Source organism: Tamandua tetradactyla, chromosome 3, assembly GCF_023851605.1.
Source record: "Tamandua tetradactyla isolate mTamTet1 chromosome 3, mTamTet1.pri, whole genome shotgun sequence".
NCBI lineage: Eukaryota > Metazoa > Chordata > Mammalia > Pilosa > Myrmecophagidae > Tamandua > Tamandua tetradactyla.
This window is the reverse complement of record NC_135329.1, coordinates 70,946,468-70,971,709: the sequence shown is the minus strand read 5'-3', so window position 1 is coordinate 70,971,709 and position 25,242 is coordinate 70,946,468. Positions and strand designations below refer to the sequence as shown.

The window sequence follows — 25,242 nt, the reverse complement described above, 5'->3', positions numbered from 1 at the left end:
TCTTCTTGGGAGAGCTGGATGGATGGTTGTGTTCATCATTCCTCAATCAATCTTGGAAGCCAACATCTGTGTTATCCAGATTTACCACACGTGAGAGATCTACCTTACATGGATTACGTCCTATGTCCACAGGTCAGGGCTTCACTCAGATAACAACAACAACAGAAACGACCAGAGCTATCCTTGCTGCCTCATTACGTAAGTAAATAAATCGTTGGGGCAGTCTCTAAAGAGCAGCAAGACCGGAATGGTTCTCTCACTCAACTGGCATTTATTGAGCATCAGGGTTTGACGTGTCACATGCTCTTCAAGGTGCAGAGGAGATCCAAAGGCCAATAAAACAGACCTTGTCTTCAAGGAGTTCATACTCCAGTCGAGAGGCCCAGATATAAACATATGCTCTCAGCACAGCTTGGCGGGTGCTGACATAAAGGTGAGACTGAAATGGTGTGAAAGCAAACAAGAAAGAGCAGTTGATTCTGCCTTGGAGAGGTGGAGGAGGCATTGAAGAGAGGACTGTTTTTTTGTTTTTTTGTGTTTTTTTTGCTGAGTTTTATACCGATGAGCTCAATGAATGGACCAGAACAGAAGGACATTCCAGGCAAGGAGGAAGCATGGCAAAGCAAGGGAGGGTTAAGAGAGTGACAAGCACATTCGTGTGAAAGGAACAAAGTCAGAGCTCTTAAGTCCTATGCTCCTACACAGTCAGGGGCAAGGATTTCCAGTCATTAAAAAGTTCCTCTACGTAGTTTGGGTTGCGATTTCTGCAACAAGGAAGACTGTAGCTTATCAGCTGTGGAAATTGGCTCAATATTCATAATCAAGTCTATTATGCTCCCTCTGAAGCCTGGGCCATGTTTCCGTAGAAACTCCTAGTTACAGAGAGGGGCCCTGGCCAGTACTTGGCCGAAAACCCATCATCTTTGGAAGCCGTTATAGTAGAATCAGAGGGCAGGCTATCTATAGTTCCTGCTGCGGCATAAGTGAACCTGGAGGGTAGAATAAAGATTTCTTCCTTGTAGAGCAGCAAGCACTATAGGACTTGATGATAAGGGATCCATGCTGGACTCCACATCCTCATCCATGAATCAGCTCCTCCATCAGGAATTCAAAATGAGCACTGACTGTATACCCAGCACTATTCAAGGGGTTATGGGGTCAACACACACACACACACATTGTATACAATTTTTCTTTCACAGCTACAAAGCGTTTTACACTAGTTCTCATTTCAACCTTTTGAAGTAGGTTTTAGTGCTCCCATTTCATAGAAGAGAAAACCAAATGCCAAAGGATTAAGTAACTTAAAGTTCACACAGCTAGTAAGTGGCAAAAAGAGGATTTATGCTCAGCTTTCCCTCCAGATGTAGTGGGGGCTCTAACTGTGTCTTGGAAAAGGCAGCGTCCTCAGCAAACTTGCATATGTGAAAGATTACCGACACAAGTAGTGAGAGAAGGCAGGGGGACATTCTCCAGAGGGGTAAGTGACTGAGGCTGTCAGTTTCCTAGGAGTCAGAGGAGAGAACTAAGATTCCGAGCCTTTCATTCCACCAACATCACCAAGGCATTATTAGCATTCGAATGAGGAGATCTGTCACAGCTGGAGATGGGGGAGAAGAAGCCATCTCAGGTGGATACAACCTCTGAGGCTCAGAAGCAGAAAGAACAGGAAGTCACATGGAGAACGGAATGGTGACTTGTCAAGGGGTTTAGAGGGACTGTGTCCTCTGTCCTAGGATGGAAAGGAGCCCTAGGTGGGATTAGGCCTGGTGGCCAGGTCTCCAGGGAGGCCTCCCAGCTTTCATGACACTTTCATCCATTCAGTAAATGTTACTGGGCAGCTGTCTGTGCCAAGTTCTCTTCTCAGCACTAGGGGGTTTCCAGCGAATGAGTTTGCAAATATAAGGGAGCAGAGCTTGGGAGAGCAGCCCCAGGGTACGAGGGTCCTGTTCTCCTCACCACCCTCACTGCTGCTGCCTTTTCTTTCTCCATGTTCTGTCTTCAAAGACCCTTGCCCACCATGATCTATTTATTAGAGGCTTTGGCCAAGCCTGTCCTGCCCCTGAGAGCTCCCAGGATCAAGTCCTGCCTTCCCAGGGGGATGGGCCACCTCTGCGCTCTCCAGTCTCACTTTGTGCAGCCCCCACCCCAATACAGGGGACCACTCCCACCAGCATCTCCCCTTTTCCCTCAACCTGGAATGCCCGTGACCCCATTTTCTGCCTATTGAAGCCTGGTTTGTCTCTCAGGGTTCCGTTTGAATGCCATCCTCTTCAAGAATCTGGTCCCAATTTCCCCCCAACCACAAGAAATTCCTTCTTTCTCCGGGCCCACACAGCAGTGATCTCTGCTTCAGCCTCTTTCCCATTCTGCTTTGTCAGAGACTGGGCTGTGTTCCTCTCCAGGCCAGGGACACATGTCCTCACCTCATCGTTTAGCACAACGTTTGGCACCTTGTCAATGCCTGATACATCTCTTTAAAAAAATAAATACCTGGAGAGGATGTCCTTGAAACTAGAACAGTCCCATTTAAATTTAGTTTAATTAGGATGTCACGGTTCCTTTTAGTAAGCTGAATATTGTGAATGAAAACCATCTAAAATTCAACCTCAACTTACCTGGCCCCCCCAGGACAGTTGAGTGTCACTGTAATCTTTATTGTAGTAACCTGTAAGCTTGTTATTAGTATTGCTGATAAAATTGAAAAACCACTTTTATCTGATTACTGTTCTTAGGAAATACTTGCTTACTAAACTCCCCACTGAAAATTAGAAAACTCTGTTATTTCATAATGGGCTAGGCAGTCCCGTCCAGGCATCCCTCAGTTACTGAAAAAGAGGGCTCGTTTAAAGGTGTGCACGTGAGCTCTCACGCATCCCATAGTTTCCTCTCACCAACTTAAGCCGGATAATAAAGACAGAGGAATACCGAGTCAAGTGTCCTCCTTCGGTCTGAAATGGCCATGCTTTATGGGGATGGACGGCATTCCTATCTGGTTTGTTTCTGGTCCTTCACAAGCCCTGGCCACGTTCATGGTGGGCAGAATAAATCAGAAATTTCAGACTGCGCACGTGTGTGTATGTGTGCGTGTGTGCGTGTGTGTGCATGGGTGGGGGGCAGTTTAGCTCATGGCAGGAATGAATTTCTAGTAGATCTACGCTTTGGAGAGCTGCCCATGGGGGACCCCGACAGACAATCAAGGAATGGGAAGATGCCCATTCTGACCCTGAAGACCTGTTCCGTGCTTGGCAAACTTCTCTGGTCCTCCTGCCACCGGTTCCTGAGTCCAGGCAAAGCCAGAGCAGGAGGCACTCTAGGTGGTGTGTGGAAGTCCTTCAGCCTTGCAGACGGTAGGAGTGGAGAGGAAGCCCGCTCAGCACCAAGTCCTGCTGGGACACTGACTCTCAGAACTGGGTAAACTTGATTAAGTTCCCCTGACGCTGCCGACACTCCGAGAAGGTGCTTTGCTCCCTCGTGCTCAGGACCCACGCCCTCCCACAGGGACAGTGTGTGACGACTTACTAAATGCCTCCTGAGACCCTGCCTGATTGACTGGGAAAGGAAGCCGCCAAAGCCTGGGCCTGCAGAAGGGACCCCAACAGGAGCTCTGACTCACAGCCTGTTTGGCACTGCAGCTTCTCTCTCAGCTTCCTGAACCTCCCTCTCTCTAATGCAAACAGCCTCCCGGGCAGATGTTTTAAAACAATGATGATGACCGGGATGCTGTAAACCCTTACTTCCCATGGCATCCTGCACCGCGCACAGAATTTTTTTCAAAGTGTTTTTGCAGGCTTTCTCATTAGGGTCATTGCATTTCGGACGAAACTTTGGGAAGACTTTCTTGGGGGTCCTACCAGGTAACCGCCGCTCTGTTATCGGGGAGACTGAGAGGAGCGCAGAATCCAAAGTCATTTTGACATCCGGACAGGGTTTGGGATGATTCTGGCTGAATGGGGCGCGCTGAGTGAGAGTGGGAGCGTCCAGAGATGCACGGCGCATTCTGCGCCCCCTGACCTTTTTCTAGAAGAAAGCAGGGGGCGGGAGAAATTGGGCTGGTGCGAGCAAAAGGGGCCCAGGCTTCCTCCTCAAAGGAAAGGCGGGGCTGGCGACAGCTGGAGGCTAGAGGACCCGGTCCGCACGGGGCGGGACTCCAGGGCGGGGCGGGGCTCCGGGGCGGGGCTGGGCTCCAGGGCTGGGCTCCGGGGCGGGGCTCCGGGGCGGGGCCGCGGGGCAGGGCTGGGCTCCGGGGCGGGGCTCCGGGGCGGGCAGGCGGTGGCTGCGGCCGGGAGAGGCGGCCACGGCGGCGGCGGCGGCGGCGGCGGCGGCGGCGGCGGCTGCGTGGACGGCGGCGGCTCCGGGTGAGTGCAGTGGGGCCGGGCGGGGAGCGCGGGCCGGGCGTCTGCAGCGTTACGGACTTGGGAGGCGCGGGCCCCAGCGCCGCGGTGCGGGGAGCCCGGCGAGCCGGACCAGCGCCCCCAGCCCGCGGTGTCCGGCCCACCAGCCGCAGGGGGAGGGAGGGAGCGGGGAAGGGCGCCCCTCAAGACTGCCTTTGACCCTCTCCCTATCGCTCCAATCACCCCTCAGCCACTCAGGCCCCGCACCCCCAGTGTCTCCAGCCCTGAAGCCTCTTCTTCCGTGAGACCCCAGCTCTCCGCTTCCCCCGCCCACCACCGGAGCTCCCGTCCTTCTCCCCAGCCTCAGAGGCAGGGAGGATGCCGGCCTCCAGCCCCTCACCTGGGCCCTTCCGCTGGCACCTGCCCTCCGGCAAGCTGCTTCCCCAAGACCCAGCCCTCCTTTCCATCTCCCTGCTCCTTTCTTGCCATCTTGATGGATGCTGGGGTTTGGGAACAATTTGACCCACTTCCCCAAAGGCTGGGCCCAGGCCAGCTGTGCTTTTTGGTAGTGACACCTGTCCCTCCCTCCAGCCGAAGGACCAGGAACGCCTCTCTCAAAATGGGCCAGCTGCTCCTTGGGTCCTTCTCCAGGCTTCTCTGACTTGCTGGCCAGAGTCCACAGAGCCCAGGGTCAAGAACTTTGCCATTTAAGGCCTCAAAGCTATTTGCCCACCCCACACCAGGTTCCCAGAATCCCCCCATCCACTGGGCTGGGGGCTCAGGGACTGGTCCTGACTGGGCCTGGTCTGGGTCAGGGTCTCTTCCTCTGAGCCCTTGTTTCCTTGCCCACGTTGCGGGGAGCCCAGGATGGAGATGCGGGGCTGGTCCCGGCTGCCTCAGTGGCCCTCCCTCCTTTCTGTCGGAAACTTTCCCCCTCTTTCACCTTTCACCATCTCCTCGGGGTAAGGCTGGGGCTGTCTGCACAGCAGCGGGTCCCCAGAGCACAGGGAGCTGGGCTGGAACCATGGAGGGCTGGGACCTGTGCCGGGCAGCTCGAGGGCGGTGGCTGCGAGCCAGGCCAGGCTGGCTGTCTGGACCAGGGGGGCGGGGGTTGGCGGGTGATCGCCGACATTCACTGTGCCCCGGTGGGGTCCCTGGGCTCGCTTTGCAGTGAAGAGAGGTGGCGGAGCAGGGGCTGTTTTTCCTGCGTGTTTCTGACTGTCTTGGGTTGCTATGGTGACAGTTTTGCCTCTCTTCCTCCTTCTGACTCTTCTGGGAGCTGGTTTTTATTGGTCTGTTGTCCTGTCTTTTATGGCTCTAATTTCTCCTTTCTACTTGCTCTGAAATAAACAGTCATAAACGCTGTGCTTGGCCCAGGCTGGGGAAGGCAGAACTTCACCTCCTCCTTCCCCTGGGCTCCTGGGGGTAGGGGCAGACGTGCCCACACCTCCTGCTCTGGGATCTGGGAGGGGGCATCACAGCCCGGGCACAGGGGGTGGCACACCGCCTCCGTTCTAATAAAAGACAGGGTGCTGGAGAAGCTTCGTGGATATTCTTTCATCTTCACAATTCCATGGGAAGGGGCTGCTCCCACTTTGCAGATGAGGAAACTAAGCCCAGAGAGATTGAGCTGTTTTCCCAAGGGCAAGGCCATATTGATTGCTAGCACATAGTCAGCCCGTAGTTTTTGTTATATGAATGGAAAAATGTTGGAGTTGCCAAATGAAATTGGATCTCCCTGTCTTTTCACCCTGCTAGGCTTCCTGGTCCCAGGGGGACATCCAGAACCTCCCTTAGCCCATCCCCCTAAACCCGAGCTCCAGGGAGGCTCACGGAAATGTGCTCCCCAGTTTCCCACTCCTCCTCTGGAGACGGGCTGGTGCACCCTTGGCCTGAACTGTTAGGGACCCAAGCTGAGAGGAGAGCTAAGCCACTTGTGACTTCCTGTTTTACCCAAACCAAGAAGAGTTCAGTTTGCTTTTACTCTCAGCTCAGGGCCTGGATGCAACCAGATGAGCCAGGGACTCTGAGAACAGGGCAGACCCTGGGGAGACAACCCTGAGAGAGGCAGCCAGAGCTGACTGGGGTGTGGGGTCACCGAGTGTCAGCTGTTGGTGACTCTCTCTGGTGAAGTTGCCCCCTCCCTTCCCTTTTTTCTCTTTCCCTTGATCTTAAACTCTCTTCTGTTCCCACTCAACCCCGTCCCCCAGTTTCCCTCACATTGCCATTGACCTAGGTTTGTTAGTAATAAGCTGATAAAGCATTAGAGTAGTGTGTAAAAGGCCAGGAAGCAGCAGCCCTGTTATCAAATGTTGGCCCTGGGAGAGCCTGTTCATGCTCACGGGCCTCAGTTTTACAGTCTTTAAGATGGGATTGGCACTGTCCTTGTTCTTTCCAGGTTAGATGGAACAGCTTAAGGGGAGTGCTCTGAAAGTCTGAAAGTCAGAAGGATCGGTGATGTCTAGAACTGTTGGGAACCCAGCATTCAAGAGACCCCTGAACCGTGGTCCAGAGATTGGGGGCTGGTTTAAGGATGATTAAAACGTCAAATCTCCTGACTAGAGGAATTTCCTGCAGTCGAATCCATTTCTCCATTATGTGCTTTGCATTACTCTGTACCACACACAGTTTGGGGAACCGGAACTGCAGGATGCAAAATAGACAGTTTCTGTTTTTAAAGAACAGTCCAGAGATAAAGGCAGCACGGTGAGAGGTGATGGGATATGAGGAAAGACGGGCCTCGAGGACCAGACTTGACCGGGTCGCCCCTTACAGCTGAGTTAGGTGGCCTGTACTTTGTCCCACCGCTGCCCACTTGGGAAGCCCTACTGTCAGCCCTCACAGCCTCAGCCCATTGCTGCAGAGAGCCTGTGAGCCCTGGGGCCCTGGGCGGGAGAGAGGAGGCCTGGCCTTCCCCGCCAAGGTTGAACTCACCCAGTTATGGTGACCTCTAGCTCCTGCCTCACCTCAGCTAAAGCATCCTTTCTCAGGGGCTGCTCGAATTGCCTGAAAAGGGTGACATGGTGATTGGAAAGAAAACGGGTTTTAGCATCAGATGAGCTCAAATTCCACTACTGCTACTTCCTGGCTGTGGAATCCTGTAGGAGTTACCTAACTTCTCTGAGCCTTAATTCCTCTACATGCCAAATGGGGATAATACTACTGGCCTTCTAAGAATTAAATGATGCGATGTGTTTACAAGTCTAGCATTGGGGCCACCTCCCAGTGGGCTTGCTGCTATTTAGTTGTACTAACTAAAAAAAGAGTTCTCAGTTCCTGGACCCTTGGGTCCTCTTAGAACCATGGAGGGGAGCCCTTGACCTAATTCTGGTCTTTGGAGATCCATTCATTATCTGTGAAGGTTAAAGGCTACACGTGGGCTCAGGTTCCTAGCGTGGAAGTTTAATCTTGGAGTTATCTTTCACTGCATAAGCTGCCAGAATCACCAACACTGGGTGTCAAGTAACCCTTTTGTTTTTCTCAAAGGGACACATTTGAAATGGCAACAAAGCTTGACTTTCAGACACATATAATTACTTGTGAGAATATTTTAAAATGAATGCTTCACACTTTTCATCCTGGGCATGCTTAGCTTCCTTTTTAAGTTGTATATACGTACAGACATTTTCTCAAAGCATGACAACAACCTGCCACAGTATCATTGTGCCCATTTTATGGTGCAGAAAACAGAAAGGTGAAGTTACTTGCACAGCCTCTGCCAGCTAGTAAGTGGCAGGGCCAGACTTTAAACCTGTGTCCTGCTTACTCTTTGCATATGTTGCCCAGTCTTTTCATTTCTTTGGTCAGCGTGTCAGTGACCTATAAGGATTACATTTGGACAGTGCGAGCAGATTTAATGGGGGTGGACCTGGTCAGGGCTGTAACTCAGACTCATAGTAAATATTTAGAGACCTTACTAGGGTTTTGCTGTCAGCATGGTATTAAAGTGTCCCGCAATTGGCAGAGATTATATCCAGTAAGTGATGGATAGAAGGGGAGTTTGCTGTGTCTGAGTTAGGAGAACATGCTTAATGGTGCTAGAGATTGCTTCCTTTGCCCAAGAATGAATTGCTGGCTTGTCACTGAAATAAAGTGAACCCTTGAACAGGCCAAGATTTTAAGCTGAACTTAAGAATGGAGAGCATGAATGTTGCAACCTAGGAATATAGAGGAAGGAGAAGCAACCCAGGTTGTAAAATATGGATTGAGGGCTCTTCAGGTGCAAGGCTGCTTTGGATTCGGTCTGTCAGTATAACTCATGTCTAGAAAAATGGAGGTGTTGAAAAGCAGTTATAAAATTGCCCACTAAACTTCCTTGGGTAATTGAGAAGCCTACTTTGCTTGCCTTAAGAGCCCCATGGCCCAGAGATTCCAATGGTTGGAACTGGGTGCCATGTTTGCCAGGCCCAGCTTAGCGGTACAGACAGATGGGTCTCTATTTGCAGTTGTCTCTGGGCCTGAGGCTGGTGTCTGCTTACTTAACTTTCTAATAAAAATTCTGCATGGCATGAATAATTAGATGTTTAAAATGAAACTGCGGAAATGGAGTGCCCCAAAGAGTTTAATTGCAGTTTTTTTGATGTGCCTAGCATAAAAATGGGATCACTCATACATTCAACAGATGAATGCGGAGTTCTGGCCTTGGCTGCTCTAGATGGTGTGGATACTGTGAACCATTTCATGTTGCCTGTGCCCTCCACAGGAGTCAGAGGAGTGAGTGTGTGTCCAGGTGGGCTTAGGGGGAGTGGTGTAGAGTACAGTGCACTTGGGAAGGGGGTAATGTAATTCTTTGAACTCTTATTGCAACCTTGGCCACTTCTCTCACCGTGAAGTATCATCTTTGGAGCACCTTGCATTTGCCATTTTGCACAAAGAGGAAGCATGAATCAAGAAAGCAAGTGAGGAGCGGATCTCTTTGCTTCAGGTTTATTGTTGTTGAGATGGGATGGCTGAATGGGGTCCTTCTTCATCCAGCCTGATGCTTCTCATAAGCCTTGGGCTCCCTTTCTTCTAGCCACAGGGGAAGAAGCAAAACCTGGCAGCCCCCATTAACAAGATTGCCAAGAGCTGGGGAGCTCGGGCAGGCGAGAGCCACACGTGGTTTCAAAGCCTTGCTCTGCCCCCGCCCCAGAAAGGGAGCTGCTTCTGCCTGAACATGCTGGTAAAAGGAAGTCAAGGCTGGTGACAATGGGAACAGGCAAGAGACACAGGAGTTGAGTGGAGTTGGAGGCAGAGAGGACATCCCCAGAGGTCTCTAGGATCCCAGGGTCTCCACCAGCATAGATGGGAGGAGGTAGACCTCAGGGGTGTTTTGGTTACTGCCAGTGTGCCCTTCTGTTTCACGTTAATGCGTGTGTTGTAATGGTTCGATGACTTCCAGGCTCGAGAACTAACTCAGAACTGCTCAATGCACCATTGGGCTCTCTTATTCCCACTGGTAAGCACAGGTGACAGATAGGAAGCTGGGTTCCGGTTGCCCGCTGAGCCGGCAGAGAGACAGTGCTGTCGCTGGGGGAGTGGGAGCCCAGAGCGTCTGTGCCCACACTCCAGCAACCTGAGCCTTGGCAGGTTATTTCATCTCGTGAGTCTTATGCCCCCCTCAGCGAAGTGCAAGAGCAGCCCCTTACTGAATTATCAGCGTGGATAACACAAACACTTAATACCCATATTAGCAGTCCTCTGAACAGCCTTTGAAGTAGAGATTATCCCCATTCTGTGGATGCGGAAATTAAGCCCAGAGAAGGAACGTGCAAACCATCCCTTCGTTGGGAGATTGCATAGCTGGCATTTGAATCCCCTTCTGTGTTCCTGCAAAGCTCCATCTCTCTCTCCCACCTCACTGCACTTAAGAGCTGCACCTGTGAAGAGCATGGAATTAACACGCACATGTCTTAGAAAAAGCACTCAGCTCAAAGAATTAGTAAATTCATGCTAGCCAGCATGAATTCATACCTTACATTGAAAATATATATATAAATATATATATGTGAGATGATTTAAGTGCATCCCTGTGCCTGTACGTCTGTGTTGGGCAGATGTCCTTCCAGGCTGCCCTTTACTCACTTCATCGGGGCTGCCATCCAGCAGTAATGCGCTGAGCCTCTGCTGTATGCAGCATGTGGCCTTGCTGAGCTGTGCATTCCACCCAATTGAGGCAGGTTCTGTATGACTTCTTTTTCAGACTCCTCGCTGGGACAGCTCGAAGTCGTGGCACCACAAAAAGTATTTCTCAGCTTACGGGTTGCAGGCTTTCATGTTGTCAAAGCTGGATGGATGCTTCTAGTCCAACACCTCTGTTTTACACAGCTGAAGTGTTGGTGCGGGGGGAGGGGGAGGCTTTTCCAGGGCCGAGATGAGAACTCAGCTTCTGCAAGCCTTTGGGTTCCAGAGAGCCAACGTGAGCACCTGGGAGTTCTGGTAGAATGTTCCAGAACTTGGGGTGCACATGCCTTTGGAACCAAAAATGCACAGCATTGGAATCGGCCTCCTCCCTTGGACAAGTTCCTTAATCTTGCTAAATTTTTACGTTTGTGAACTGAGTTGAATGATGTCTGGATCTCATGGAAATTGTGAGGATTAAATAAATTAAATATATGCGACTATCCCTTTTTACCCCAAATTGCAGAAAATTTGTTTGAAAAGTTTTTGCTACTTCCTGTAGGTTCCTCTTTATATGTTATTTTGGGTGGAAAATGACATGGAACTTCTTCTTTCTCTGACAGTCACACTCTTGAATTTCCCCCTGACAAAGTCCCCAGAAATCCGCTGGAAATGAACCGAGCTATGGCTTGTTTACTGGGGGGTGGCAGGACGATTTCTGGTGTCGACCTCCTGTTTTACTGCTCTGCCACCTTAAGTCATTTTCTTATTTTTTAATGTGTATTTTTTTTCTGTAATACTGAGATTTCATACTAGTAAATGGGGCACATAGGCTGTTTTGCTGACAGGTTTGCATTCTCTTGCTTGCAAGTCCGAAATCCAGAAAGCTCTGGAAATGGAAAGCTTTTCATAACTCATTTGGAGGTAAAAACTGCCCTGTTGCGACATGAGCTATTTCTAGATTTTATTTGACACAGTTAGGATGAATATTTTGGCTACAGAAAGGTGAGTTCCGAAACCCTGCTGGGCTATACATCGTATAGGCCACATGCACTGTATTGACCTTTCTAAAATCCAAAACCTGAGTTTGGAAGCATGTCTGAGCAGTGGGTTTTGAAGAAGCATTTGCGAACCACTATTTCAAAAGCCCAATGGAAGTGAAAGCACCCCTGGGGTTGGGAAGGTGTGGGTCATCCCTTCGAATGCCTGACCTGGGGAAATCAGATGCATGCAGGGGCATGGCTCATCACATGCTTATCAATAGCATTAATGGCCAGTTTTGTGTTTCATCCGTTTTTTAAAAAAGGGAAGTAAATGACCATGCTTGGTGCCAAAAAGCAAAACCAAACAAAACCCAAAGACGAAATCCCCCTTTTAAAGCCTGGGTTTCAAAGTTTCACTGGGACAAAGTAATGTCTAAAAAAGTCCTTAGAGGTAAAAATAAGCTGGGAATTTTTGATCTAGTATGTGTCATAATGAAGTTTCATCACTGGTCTTGGGGGGAGGGGAAAGGCAGAGGGAATTTTTAAATCTTGTTCATCTTTTTAGTCTCCCAAGGAAGAAAGAACCAGGGCTTGGGGAGCGAGTTTGGGGAAGTGAAAAAGCCCGGAGCCGAGCGTGAGCTGGTCTTGGTTCTTGTTTTGGCTCTGCCCTCAGCTTGTTGGCTGCCTTGGGGCTGGTTCCCTCCCTTGTCTGGGTCTTCAGGTTCTCACCAAAGGGTTTATTCCTCTCTTGCTCCATCTGAGGTTCTAGGAGGAGGACCAGAAAGAGAGGCCACCATGCTGTCACGGGACACGGGCAGGTGCCCTGGGCGTCTTGTTTCTCTGAGCCGCTGGTCTGTCTTCCCGAGGCCTCCATCCTGCCCGGAGGCAGGTGCCCAGAGGAGGTGGTGGGCTCTCTTTTGGGGTTCCCTAGGCTTGGCTGTGTGGGGTTCACTTTGGCCCCAGTGCCTCTGCTGCCGTTCACCACACGTGTGCCCCCACCCCACCACGTGCCCTCCCCACCACACCAGTGCGTGGGGGATGCCGGACTGAGCGTCCGGCGGGGGCCGCTGCCGGCATGGCTGGGGCCAGGCCAATGGTTCTCTGCGTTGTTGAGGCAAGAGTGGCGGTGATGGCGGGCATTGCTGAGGGGCCCTGAGCAAGGAGGGGGGGAGAGCTCCAGTGCGGAGGGCAGGAGGCCAAGGCAGTCGCTCACTGACTGTGTCTGTGTCTCCCCCTACCTCCCCTCCTCCCTTCCCACCCTCCTCTCTCTCTCTGTCTCTCTTGCTTTCTTCCTCTTTGGAGTTCATGCTTAATGTATTATAATTATGACTTTTGCCAGATTGAAACTTTAACATTTCTTTCAAAACCTAATGGGTTTTAAGAAGTTGGTGGCCCTGCCTGTCCAAGGATCTAACCTGCTGGCCAGGAGGAGACTCTCACTTAGCAGTGCATCCTGCCAGGAGCCAGTGGCCCGACCCCACGCAGCAGGCCTGCACGATGCAGAAGTGGCAGCATATTTTAGGATCCTGAGGCCTGTGTGCACCTAACTGTGGGAGCCGTTCGGGGGCTGTAAATATGATCCACTTCAGGGAGCTCAGAGGTGGGGATTTCTCTGGGGATGGCTGGTCCTCATGCGTTAGAGACCTAGACTCGTGTGAGTGAGTGTATGAGTTTACGTGAGTGCTTGAGTATGTCAGAATATGTCTGAGTGCAGGGAGGTGAGGTTGTGTGGTGTGTGTATCTGAGTGTCTGTGTTTGGTGTATCAGTGCATATGTGTAGAGGTGTGAGTGTGTGTGTGTGTGTGTGGAGGTATGAAGGTATGTGGTGTGTTTGTATATGAATGTGTATGATTGTGGTATATCAGTATGAGTGTGTGAGAATGTGAGTTTCATATGTTGTGAATGTTGTGAGTGCACGTGCTTGTTTGCATTTGTGTTGTGTGTTGTGAGTGTGCGTGAGTGTGGTGTGTGCATGTGTGTTGTGAGTGTGCTTGTGTGGTATGAATGTTTTGTGTGCACATGTGCATGTGTGTGTTATGAGTATTTTGTGTGCACATGTGCATGTGTGTGTTGAGTGTGTTGTGTGCACATGCACATGTGTGCACATGTGTGTGGTGTGTGTGCATGTGTTGTATCCATGTGTGTTGTGAGCATGTGCACCTGTGTTTGATGTGCTGCGTCTGTGTGTGCTGTGAGTGTGTGTACATGTTTGTCTGCTGGGGTCTTGGTCACACCCACAGTGGCACTGCCAAGTGTGGGCCCTGCGAGCTACTCCCCGGGCAGGGTCCCGCTGGCCCCTCAACCTCTTCCAGGGAGCTCGGGAAGGGGGCTGACTCCTGACCTGCTCCCCCTGGGAGAGGAGTTTTCTTTTTCAGGGACCAGTGACCCCCAAGACAGGCACTGGGAGGGGGCAGGCAGCAAGCAGCTACATTAGGTTTTCCTGGGAAGAAATGTCCAGTCCTTCTGTTTCAGAGACATAGGACACCGTGAAATCTTATTCTGTGAATATTTGAAGTTTCAACTCATTTGCACATATCACTTAATAATAAAAAATAAACCAAGATAAAACCTAATATAGGTTTTAAAAAATAACAGACTAAGAATATATTTCCGTTTTACTTTGTCATTGGTTGGCGGGAGGTAGGAGGAGATTATGAACAGGAGACAAAGGGGAGGGGAAAGAGAAGCACAGAAGGAGAAACTAGCAGAGTTGCCTTAGCCCCTGTGAAAGCATGGCCCGCCCCAGCCTCCTCCTGCTGACACCTTACTCAGCTTCCTCTGGGTCAGACACCAGCAAGGCTTAGGGAACCTGCACATGGACACAAGGCTGAGGAACAGAAGAGGGGTTTTAGAGTCTTTGCACAGCTTTGAGGATTACTAAGGCTTGGGAAGGTCCATGGAGAAAGTACTGCCCCGGGAGGCTCTGGGTGCCCCTTCTGGCTCTGCAACCAGTTCACTGCTGAACCATCCAGAAGCCCCTTTCCCTCTCCGAGCCTCAGTTCCTCCATCTCTGAAGTGTGCATCTGACTAGTTGAGGTCTGAAGCAATCCCTGCATTGGCAAGGAGAGCCCATAAGCTCTCTTGGCCTGGGAATAAGATTGTGAGTGTCTGGGCTGCAGCCTCAAGAGTGGGCCCAAGTGGAGTGTCCCCTGAGTGACCGTGACTGTGTGAGAGGAAAACCTCTGTGCGCATCCCATTTTCCCCTCTTTAAACCAGTGGATGTTCAGGTCTCAGCTGCTCTCCCTTCAAACGGAGCACTCAGAAACCTGCTAGGAAGACCCTGCGTGGTACAGATATATCTGTTAAATTTGAGTGGCTCATGCAAACTAAAATATCTCCAACATGCTTCTTATCTCGTGGTAGGTTTGTGTGAATTATTTTTTCTACCTAACGATTTGTGACGTACCCAGTACTGTCATGGTCCCTACATTTTCAAGATATTCCTAAATTTTAAATTCTATTAATAATAATGAATCATGCTGTCTCTCATGCATTTAGCACCTGTTCATTCTAACTATTTTGCTATACCCCTTGTATTTATTTCTCATATTCGTCCTTATAGACGATTTATAAGGTAGGTGTATTTACTCCTTTTTTGAAGGTAAAGACACAGAAACTAAGAAAGGGTAACAAAAAAATACCTTGTTTAAGGCGTAAGACTGCAAATGGGAACCAAAATTTCAACTCAATTCTGCCTGGTTCTGCAAGTCCTACACTTTCCCACACCACACACTCATAGTGCTTCTAAGCCACAAATTAGGAAAATAAATTTCTTTTTTCCTGTCATGACTGCTTTTAAGCCTCAGAAAACACAATTATCCTAGCTTGATTTCTTTGCCTCGTTCCATAATGAATTCCTGCAATTCTCCTTACCTCAAGGTAAACTTCATGCAAATAACATATTCTCCTTTTATTTCACATTCTTTACCACACATGTCCAAAGTGCCAGATACTGTTCTAGAAACTTGCGCATGTGTTATTAATGAAAGAAGAGGTGGTTGTTTTCATTTTGTAGAGATCAAATTTAAGACTCAGGGAGATGCAATTGTTGACCCAAAGGCAGATAGCACAGGAAACACTGTGACTTGCTTTGTGACACAACAGTTCACAGAGTACAATACTGTCTGGTGCCCGGGCTTTGTCTTTGGCCAGGAACTGAAGCCCCCTTGCTGGAGAGTGAGCTGGGCTCCAGCTGCTCTCTGCTGGTCTGAGTTCCCCAGTGTCTTCCGTCTGTCATCCTAACTGGATCTGGGGGTTGTACTGGTTCCTCCTACCTCTTCTCATCTTGCATCAGCCTACACCATCCTCAGCTCCTCTACCTCTTCCCATCTTGCATCAGCCTACACCATCCTCAGCTCTTCTACCTTTTCCCATCTTGCATCAGCCTGCACCATCCCCAGCAATTCTTACTTGTTCTCAACTCCTTTGTTAGTTTCATGACTCATCACAGACTTGCAAATATTGTGCATTAGCTTCCTATTACAGAAAAGAAAACTACAATACAGTTTCCCCAATATATACCCTGAGACTCAGCTCTGGTGTTACGTTCTCCTAGAAATGCTCCCATACTGGTCCATTCATTTGTCCATCCATTCATCCATCTGTCCATTTATTCAATAAATATGTAAAGCATGCCCACTGTGAGTCAAGGTCCTTCTCTGGTTCTGTTCCTGGGGTGACCCCAGTGAACGAAACAGACAAAACTCCCTGCCACCATGAAGCTTATATTCTGTTGGAGAAATATGGGCCATATCCATATAAACAGGTAAAATCTGTAATATGTGCTAAATCACAAGAAGAAAATTGAAACAGAGATGGGTATCCAGAGTGCAGGGTGGGTAGGGGGAGCATTTGGGGAAAGAGTTGCTGTTTTAAACATGGTGGTTTAAACTTGAGGAAACAGTGATTGTGGAAGGACCTGGAGGAGGGGAGAAAACAAACCACGTGGATGGCAAGGGCAGCCGTGTCCCAGCCAAGGAAGGAACAGCCAGTGCAGACACCTGGGGTGCCGTGTGTCTGCTGGGCTTCAGGAACGGCCAGGAAGCTGTCAGGAGTGGCCAAGTGACTGGGTGGCCGGCGATGAAGTTGGGGCAATGGCAGGGTCCCAGCCCACTGTTCCAGTGCCCAGCTCGTGCTGTAAGGACTGGACAAGTGGACGGGTGGCCGGCGATGAAGTTGGGGAGGTGGCAGGGTCCCAGCCCACTGTTCCAGTGCCCAGCTCGTGCTGTAAGGACTGGACAAGTGGACGGGTGGCCGGCGATGAAGTTGGCGAGGTGGCAGGGTCCCAGCCAGTGGGTCCAGGGCCAGTCTGGCACTCCCTCTTACTGAGGTCTGGATTGCGTTTTGACTGTACCCACACACTGGTCTGCCCCACACCGGCTGTGCACCCTGCAGGAAAGGCCCATGCTTCTCTGTAGCCCTGGCCCCCCTAGAACCCAGCTCAGGACCTGGTGTGGAGGCACGTCCGCTTCGTGAGTGTGTCTGCTCCTAATTCTTTTAAGGCCAAGAGTCCTGGTTAAAGAGCATTTGCCGTTCTTACGATGAAAGAAATTTGGGAAGGATGCTGGCTGTGAACCCCAAACCTCTGGTTATTTTCTGGGCCCCTGTTGGATGAGTGGCCTGGCTGGGATAGAACACGGTTCCAGGAAAAAGCAGGAAGTGAAAGCGGGGGAGAGGAGAATGTTAATTGGAATCAAGAGGAAGGGAGTTCTCTAGAAATCCCCAGGATTAACAGGGCTGCCCTGTCCCTGCGGGGACTGTTGTTTTTAACGTGACCACAGGCTGGAACGAGGAGGCGCTCGAGACACCCTCAGAGTGTGTCAGGATGCTGCCAGGACTTTCCACTTACCACTTTGCTGACTCAGAGGGCAGCAGGAGAGCCCTGGAGACCTCAGGGGAAGGCTCCGTCCCTGGAGACCTTTCTGGAAAGAAAAGAGCATTCTCCCCTGGCAGGGAATTTCCCTCGTAGAGCAGAACTCTGGTCTCTGAGCAGCTTGGGTTTCTTCTGAGGCAGGGAAAAATCCATAGGGAATGCTGCTGGGCAGAAGAAGGGGCGCAGAGGGGACAAAGCAAAGTAAAAGCAGGTGGCCCCCGGTGACCCCAGGGGATGGCCTCCCGGCGACCACGTGCCCCCTCCAGTGGCAGAGCCGCTCCCCTTAGAGTCTTACCTCCTCAGGTCTGCGCACCAGCCGGCCTGGGAGTGGAGTCGGAAGCTATCAGGGAGCTTTAACAGGACAGCGACGAGGTTGGGCTTCCCACCAAGAGCAGGTGCTGTCAGTGTGTGCAGGACACAGTTGAAAACTGCGGATATGCTCATTAGTGATGGTTGGGGAGGGAAGTAAGTCCTTCCCAGTCCTTCCCAGCTGGGCGTCAGGAGGTGGGTTTGTTTAAAAATTGAAAAAAAAAGGAAAAACAAAGATTTTCCTTTTGACCTTTCGACAGAGAAGGACTGAGGATGTCCTGGGTGCAGGGTCCCTTTCAGGGGCTTGGGCAGGTGCGGCCGTGTTTGAGGGGCCTTTCCTCCATGCTCTTAGCATAGGGCCACTTGGATTTCCTGGTTTCATATGCATTTTGTTTGTTTTTAAAGGAGGAAGGAAAAGTTTCACAGCACCTGAGATGAGAAGCATGAAGAGTTAATTCTGTCCCTGCCGAAACCCAGGTCCCCTTCCCTCCAGCCGGCCTCCCTGGGCCCCCGTCTCCTCATCCACAAATGGGGTGCTGGTCTCTGTCCCCTCCCTCCTCTCAGGGACACTCTGACGATGACAGGTTTTGAATATGAGTTAAAAGCTCTGTGCTGTTTGCAAGGTGTTAATAACACGAGGGACCTCTGTTCCTCATGATGTAATGCCTGATGAAAGGTTCTGAACGAAGTTTAACATTTGTTCACAGCACAGTTTTTATAAACCTTGCCTCTGGTTTGTGTCCAACTGCCGGCTTGGGCTTCCCTCTAGCTTTCCGAATTGCTTTGCCTGATCTGAGATGAGTGTTTGGTTTCTGCAGCTCGGTGTACTGCTTTAAAAACGTAGGTGTGTGTAAATACGATTGGGTCGGTTGTTTTAGGTGGTTGATGCAACATGGATGGAAGATGAAGGGCAGGGCAGCAGCTCAGGCTACAAGGACCTTTGGGTGTTGCATGAAAACAGCACCTGTGGGCCCCCGGGGGCGGAGGTGTGAGCAGTCAGCCTGGCTTGGGTCAGGGTGGGAAACCAGCACTGTGAATTGTCATGGGAAGCCACACTCAATGCCAACTCCCCCAGAACCTCCAAAAATAACTGTTGAAAGTTGAGTTTCCTGGTGAAAAGATTAGCTGCTGCAGAGTGCCTTCCATATATGTCAGCAAGCTGGGACAGAGATGCGAGAGCTAGCCTGAAATGTCTAAATAAATGATTAAGGTGATTCACTCGCCCCCGTGGAAATAAGCTTTCTTCAAAAAAAAAAAGTAAAAGTAAGAGGGAAAGAAGAGACTAGAACAAAGAAAGAAAGAGCAGTAGGGTTTGAATTTAAAACAATGGGAACAAGAAAATTGAATTAGTCACTCACATCAGTGTCAGTCCCGGGAATCTCCATCCTGAATTGCAACCTTCCTGAGTAGGGATTAAACTGGGTTCCCTGGTGAAATTCCACGTCCTTCCGTGCTCCCATTCTCAGACTGGTTTCCTGCGTGGGACAGGCCTGGGAATTTCCGTGTAGCTGCTGCAAAGCTGCTCTGTCCAGCTCAGGGAGCCCGAGGAGCTCCCCTGTCACCAGGTGGTGCCATCCGTTCGGGGCGAAAGAGCTGAGGCTGGGAGCCCAGGTCGAAGGGAGAGGGAAGCTCTGGCCCCTGGGTCTGCTTTTCTTTATTGGGCGGCATTCTCGCTTTGGGCTGTCATCCTGAGATCAGTTGCTGGTGCAGGGACCAGTGAATCTTTTATGATATGCAAGTCTGTTGGTGGCTCTGCAGAAGGGGTTTTTACCTTAAAAGTGAGCTGGTCTTGCCTTTAATCACAGTGTGCTATGATGAAAGTATCCAGTTTTGTTCATTTCACTTCCATTCCTTTGCAGTTTTCTTCTGGCCAAACACTTCACCACTCTTAAGTTGTAGGGACTATGGCCATAAATTGGACAAGATCTCTTCTTTGCATGCCTCAGCATAATACCTGCGAAGAGAACATGATTTAATCTGGAAGATACAGTGTATTAGTCAGTTTTGCCGCAGTAACAAATAACCTCCAGATCTCCATGTCCAGAAGCCACAAGCATCTGGCTCAGGCCACATATCAGGGGCTGCAAGGTGGCTTCTGCGGTGCTCCTCCTTGTGTCTTCTCGTTCTGAAACTGAGTGGATAGGGCAGCTTCTCCATCAGGAATGGGGCGTGCCATTCTCCTGACAGAGGGAAAAGGGTATGCAAGGTAGCAGAACGTTGAAATGCTTCTTGAAGTTATTGCTGGCATGTGGCATTCTTTATTCTACTTTCACCAGATTTGCTAAACAGGGCATCTGGCCAAGCCCCTCGTCAACACATCCCCCACCCCTCAGGAGGAGAAGTTGTGTGTGCAGGTCGTATGGCACCAGCAAGACGAGGGGCCTTTTACTCGGGGAAATAATGAAGTCTCACTCGTGCACTGAATACTCGGAGAAGGGCATGTGAATGGGGGGATGTTCTTGGCACAGTGAGATTGGAAGGTATACTAGGAATTGAGCTTGAATCTGATGTTACTGATTTCTTAGCGGGGAATATTGCACTAAAATGGAGTAGTTCCATGATGGAAGGCATTTTGTGTCATTTACCCCTGCATCTGAAAAGCCTGGCATGTAGTAAGTATTCACTCATGTTAGTTGCTCTGAACAAACACATGAAGTCACAGCTATGCCAAATCTCTGAGAACCCAAGAAAATCAAATATAATTAATGTTCCCTGCTAGTCTATTTAAGACTAGAATATTTGGCAAAGCATATATTATAACGGTGTGCTAGAGAGAGAAGCAGATTTTCTTCTCTGAAGCCTTCTTTCTGCCTTGTGTTGGCTCTAAGGTCATCACAGCAGGGGGCCCTCTTGATGCAGATGTCTCATGGTCCCGGCAGGGGGGGCATTCGCTGTGCTGGTGGCCCGTGGGGCTCTTTCTTTGGGACAGTTTCATACATTTATCATGCCTCACAGCTTGTCCTTTCTCTCCCTCCCCCTCCTTCCCTCTTCCCCTCCCCTCTTCCCCTCCTGCTCTGTCTCTCCCCATTTCCCTCTGGTGCCAGGTGCTGGGTGGTACTTTGGGCCATCATCCCTGAGATCAGGATCTGGTGCAGGGACCAGTGAGTTTTTTATGATTAGTGAGCCTTTTAGTGGCTCTGCGGAAGAGATTTTTACCTTAAAGGTGAGCTGGTCTTGCCTTTAATCACAATCTGCTATGATGACAGTATCCAGTTTTGTCTCTTTCACTTCCATCCCTCCCGCTCCCCCTACCTCCCCTTCTGTCCCCTTCTCCTTCCCTCTCCTCCCTCTCCCTTCCCCCTCCCCCTCCCCTCCATCCCCCTGCTCTCCCCCTTCCCCTTCCCCTCCTGACCCTTTCCTTCTGGGAGCAATGACAGATTTGTAAATTAGAGGAAGGACCAAGGCCATGCAGTGAGGGCGGCAGAAGCTGTAGCTTTTCCGTGGAGCTCCTTCAGGGGGCAGCACCACGTGAGCCACCGTTCCTCCACTTGCTCACTTGCTGTGTGGCTTTGGACAAGTTGCTCAGTGTCTCTGTGCCTCACTCTCACAACCACGAAACGTGGAAGATAGTAGTCAGGACTTCCTGAGAGGTCTCCAGGTGGGTTGATGAGGTGATGCACGCACAGCATTTAGAGCCGTGCCTGGTACACAGTGGGTGCTCAGCGCCTCTCCTAATTTAGTACTCATTTTAGCTGTGAGCCCTGAGAAGCCTTGCACGCCGTCTTGCTCCTGGGGAATAGTCTCCAGGTCTCCAGTCTTGTCAAGAGGGAGAGCGGAAGTCAGCAGTGAGGCCCGGGGCTGAGGGGCTGGTGGCAGCTGAGGAGCAAGGGCCCCTCGCCCGGGAGAGTTGGGGCGCTGGGTGGGCCTGCTGGCCGGGCGGGACTTGGGGGTTTCTGGCCCCCCTGGTCACACACCCAGGAAAGCCCGTGTCTGTTCCAGTCGCAGCCGTGGGCCTCTACCTGCTGTGGGGGGCTCAGGCAGAAGCTCACCTGCCGTGCAAGGGCACGCCCCGAGACCTCACCCCTGCCTGCTGGGGGTCTGGATTGTGTCTCCCCTGGGACTTCTCCGTGGGTGCGCTCCCACGGTAAGAGCCGGGACTTGGGGCAGGGGGCCCCGGGGTTTAAAGTGCAGACACACAGTCCTGCTTTCTAGTTAGCTCACAAGGCTGGGGCTGCCGTCTGCATTACAGTATTCTCAGGGTGGGGGTGGGGGGGTCATGGTAAACCATCATTCTCTCTTTGTCCCTGAGACCGTGATTAGCTCGTGCTCTGACAGGCTGGTGCGAGCTGCAGTAGGGACCCGAAATTAATAAAACGCCCGTCGATGTGATATTCTGTCATCGAGATGCACCGTTTCTCTACTACGCTTAATTCAAAATCATTTCATCCTGAGCGTCTGGACATTTCAGCATCCGCTTCGCCACCCCGTTCTTTCGTCGCCAGGATTCATAGCTTTTTGCAGGACAAAATGGCACATTTAAGATGGCATGTTTTGTAAGGGCGGTGAAAATATCCCCCTCATTTCTATGTTCATCTCGCCCCTCTGGTTTCCGCGGGCTGGCGCTGTCGGAGCATGGCACTCAGGAGGCGTGGTGCAGGGCAGGAGACCGGGATCATCACCGCTTGGCGTCCCTGTGGTTGTCACCTTGTCATGCGAATGGTGTGTTCCCGTTTGTGCCCTTCCTGTGAGGCGGGAGGCCAGGTGGGCGCCCGCCCAGCAGGCCCGACCAGGCCTCTGAGGACCTTTCTCTCTCCTGCCACCGGGGGCCCAGGTGGATCAGGGCTTGTGTTTCTAGAAACCGCAGCAGGGTGGCTCACCGAGACCCTGTGGGGCAGCCGGGGTGGCCAGCACGGTGGTTCCCAAACTCCGCCGTCCCCCAGCCCTGCCACTGGCATGTGGAGTGAGGAGAACTCTGGGCTCACCCAACCAGGGCTCCCATCCCACCCTTAGGCGCTGCTCCCCAAGACCGGCTCACTACTTTTTCCATCTCAGAGCACGCCAGCCATGTTGGGGCTGCAAGGACTGGGTCCCATGTCCTCCCTTCAGTCATTCATGCGTCCCATTCAGTCATCCATTCACTCCACTCATCCGGTCACAAATATCGGAGAAACTACTGAGTTTCCCACTCTGAACCAAAGCCCCTGCTTTCATCACTTTAATGCATGCGCACGTATAGATTTGCATATGTATTCACGTGTATGTTATTGCTAAGTACTATGAGAAGAAAAATGAACTGAGTAATGGGTTGTTCAGGGACGGCAGGGACTGAAGTGAGGGGTGAGCTGCACCACTAATGAAGTGTGTGGGTTGTTCAGCCAGAAGCAAAAGGAAGTCTGAGACCCCAGGTGAAAGCACGCTTTGCTGATTCAGAGTTGAGAAGAGGGCAGTGGGTCTGGAGAGGAGAAAGAGAAGCTGCACGTGGTCAAGGGCCAGCGTGGGGAGGAGAGGCCAAGGCTGTGTAGAAGCAGCCGGGCTTCTCGGTTTTGGCCAGTTCAAACCCTCGTGTGTCTCCAGGGCCGCACTGAGGTTCTGTCTCGTGGACCGAGCAAACCCACAGGCCTCCTGGCAGCCGTCTGGACCAGGCAATTCCACGGGCCGCGTGTCCTGGCCGCGTGGAAAGCGGTGAGAGTTGTCCAGTGGGCAGAGGACGTGGGTGACGCTGTTGTAACCAGAAGAGAGTGGCCCAGAGTGGCCCAGGGTTCTGGTCACCCCGACCCCGCCAGCTGCCCCCCAGCCGCCCAGACTGGGGGCAGAGCTGAGCGCACCTTTGCTAGTCTGATTTAGACCAAGCCCTTGGTTTCACCCACAGGATCCTGAGGCTAGAGAGAAAACAGAAAACCCTGCCTGGCGACTTCACCCAGGGCCTTCTGAACGCAGCTGGCTGCACCAAGTTGGTCACTGAATTTCTCAATTAGTCATCTGCCGTGTGTCCCGAAAGGGTTAAGAATAGCTGACGCGCGCGTGTGTGTGTGTGTGTGTGTGTGTGAGCGTGAGAGTGTGTGTGTGGACTCTTCCCAACTGGATTATACATTTTCTGAAGACAGGCTCTTTCTTATGTGCCCTTTTTTTCTTACCACACAAAACAGGTTAATTGTCCGTCTCTGGCATTAGAATTAACCGCAGCGTCCTCCTGGTCCAAGTGTCCCTCCTTCCCAGAAAGCCCTCCCTGAAGTCTGTGCCTATAGATCATCTCGGCTTGGCCTGACCTTCCAGAGCCTTCTCTCTGAAAGGTCCTCGGGCTCTGTCCACTCCCCGCATCTGCATCGGAGAGGTGGGTGAACGCGTCGCATCTCCCTCTGCAGCAGCGTGACGAGCTCTGGTAACAGACTGTGGCTGGTGTGGGTGCCGTCGTGGCCCTTCCTCAGCTGGCCTCCAGTTTAGAGTCCGCCTTTTTGGAGGGCCTGCTCTACATCAGACCCTGCACTCCGTCATTCTTACAGTTTACACTTCACAGCTGCTCGCTGAGGTGACATGGCATTTTAGCCCCATTTTATTATATAAGGAAAGCGAGGCTCAAAGAGGCTGGGTTCCTGGTTCCAGGCTCCAAATCCCCCCACCCCATGTAGTAGCCTGGGATACTTCCTTGCTTACCTTAGAAAATGTTAGTTGAGTAAATATACAAGCCAAGAAGTACATGAGCTGATTAATTTGGAGGCTAACGAAAGCTTGGACGTAAGTCGTAAGAGTACCCTCATGTTGGAAAAAATTAAAAGAATGTTGGTTCTCATGGGTATGTTCTGTCCACCTGCCAGCTGTCCCCTGGAGTGACTGCAAGTTCGGTTGAAATATGACTTTCAGATGCAAGAATGCTGTAGCTGTCCCAAGTCTCTCTCCCCTGATTTTCTCCACAAAGAAAAGAGGAATTTATTCATTTCATTTTGATGTCAGTCTCCCTGTATTTCGGAGGCCTGGTGTGACTGTACGTGTGCGTGCGTGTGTGCAGAGCTGTGTATGTCCTGCCTCGTTTTCCTCCTTATTTCCCATCATGGTAGGTCACTCCCTTCCGTGTTAACAAGCCCCACCCCAGGTCGAAGCACGTGTGCACAGAGATGCTGGGTTCCCCTAAGCGTGGCCTTCAGGAAGGCGCTCCTTGAGCCTCAGGTGATTCCTGTTTCTAACTGGAGGCCAGCAGCCCTTGACCATGCCTTTGAGCCTGGTAATGGCCAGTCTTTCCCCAGACAGCTGGGAAGAAAACCATCAAGAGGAAGCTTTTGAGAGACGACAGTAGGAAAGCTGCAGCAGTTGTTTGGCAGATGCATTTAAAATAACCAGATGAACTTCGTCACACAGAGCACATGCCAGGGGGTCTCCTTAGAAGAGCTGGCCACCTGTAGTGAGAACATAATGAGACCAGTCTTCAGAGGGGCTGACCAGTGCTCACCAGCCATACCCCGGGCCCCACCCTGGCCTGGTGACTCCCTCCTTATGGACGGGAATAGGGAGACCCGGTGACTCAGCCCAGCCACCCGAGTGACTGATCTCAGGCCAGTAGTGGCTTTCTGATCGCAGGGATGGCTTCCCTGGGTGACGGGGTGTGCACCATAACCTAGGGGATGTCTGACCTCATCAAGGTCAGCTCTCTGCCTCGGGATCCAACAAGAGAGCAAAGACTCCGGACAGGCTGGTTCAGAGTCAAGAAAAGGGA

The 25,242-nt window shown here is 51.2% G+C and overlaps 1 protein-coding gene across 2 annotated transcripts in view; it reads left to right on the top strand.

Moving 5' to 3' along the window:
• Positions 1-4,298: 4,298 nt before the first annotated feature.
• Positions 4,299-25,242, top strand: part of CYRIA (CYFIP related Rac1 interactor A) — a 109,655-nt gene continuing 88,711 nt past the window's right edge. The window contains exons 1-2 of one of the 2 annotated variants that reach the window (XM_077153246.1): positions 4,336-4,358; positions 23,684-23,868. The gene's annotated coding sequence lies outside the window, so the exon portion shown is untranslated. Of the gene's footprint in view, positions 4,359-23,683; positions 23,869-25,242 lie in introns of both variants that reach the window. The other variant, XM_077153245.1, reaches the window with a different exon arrangement.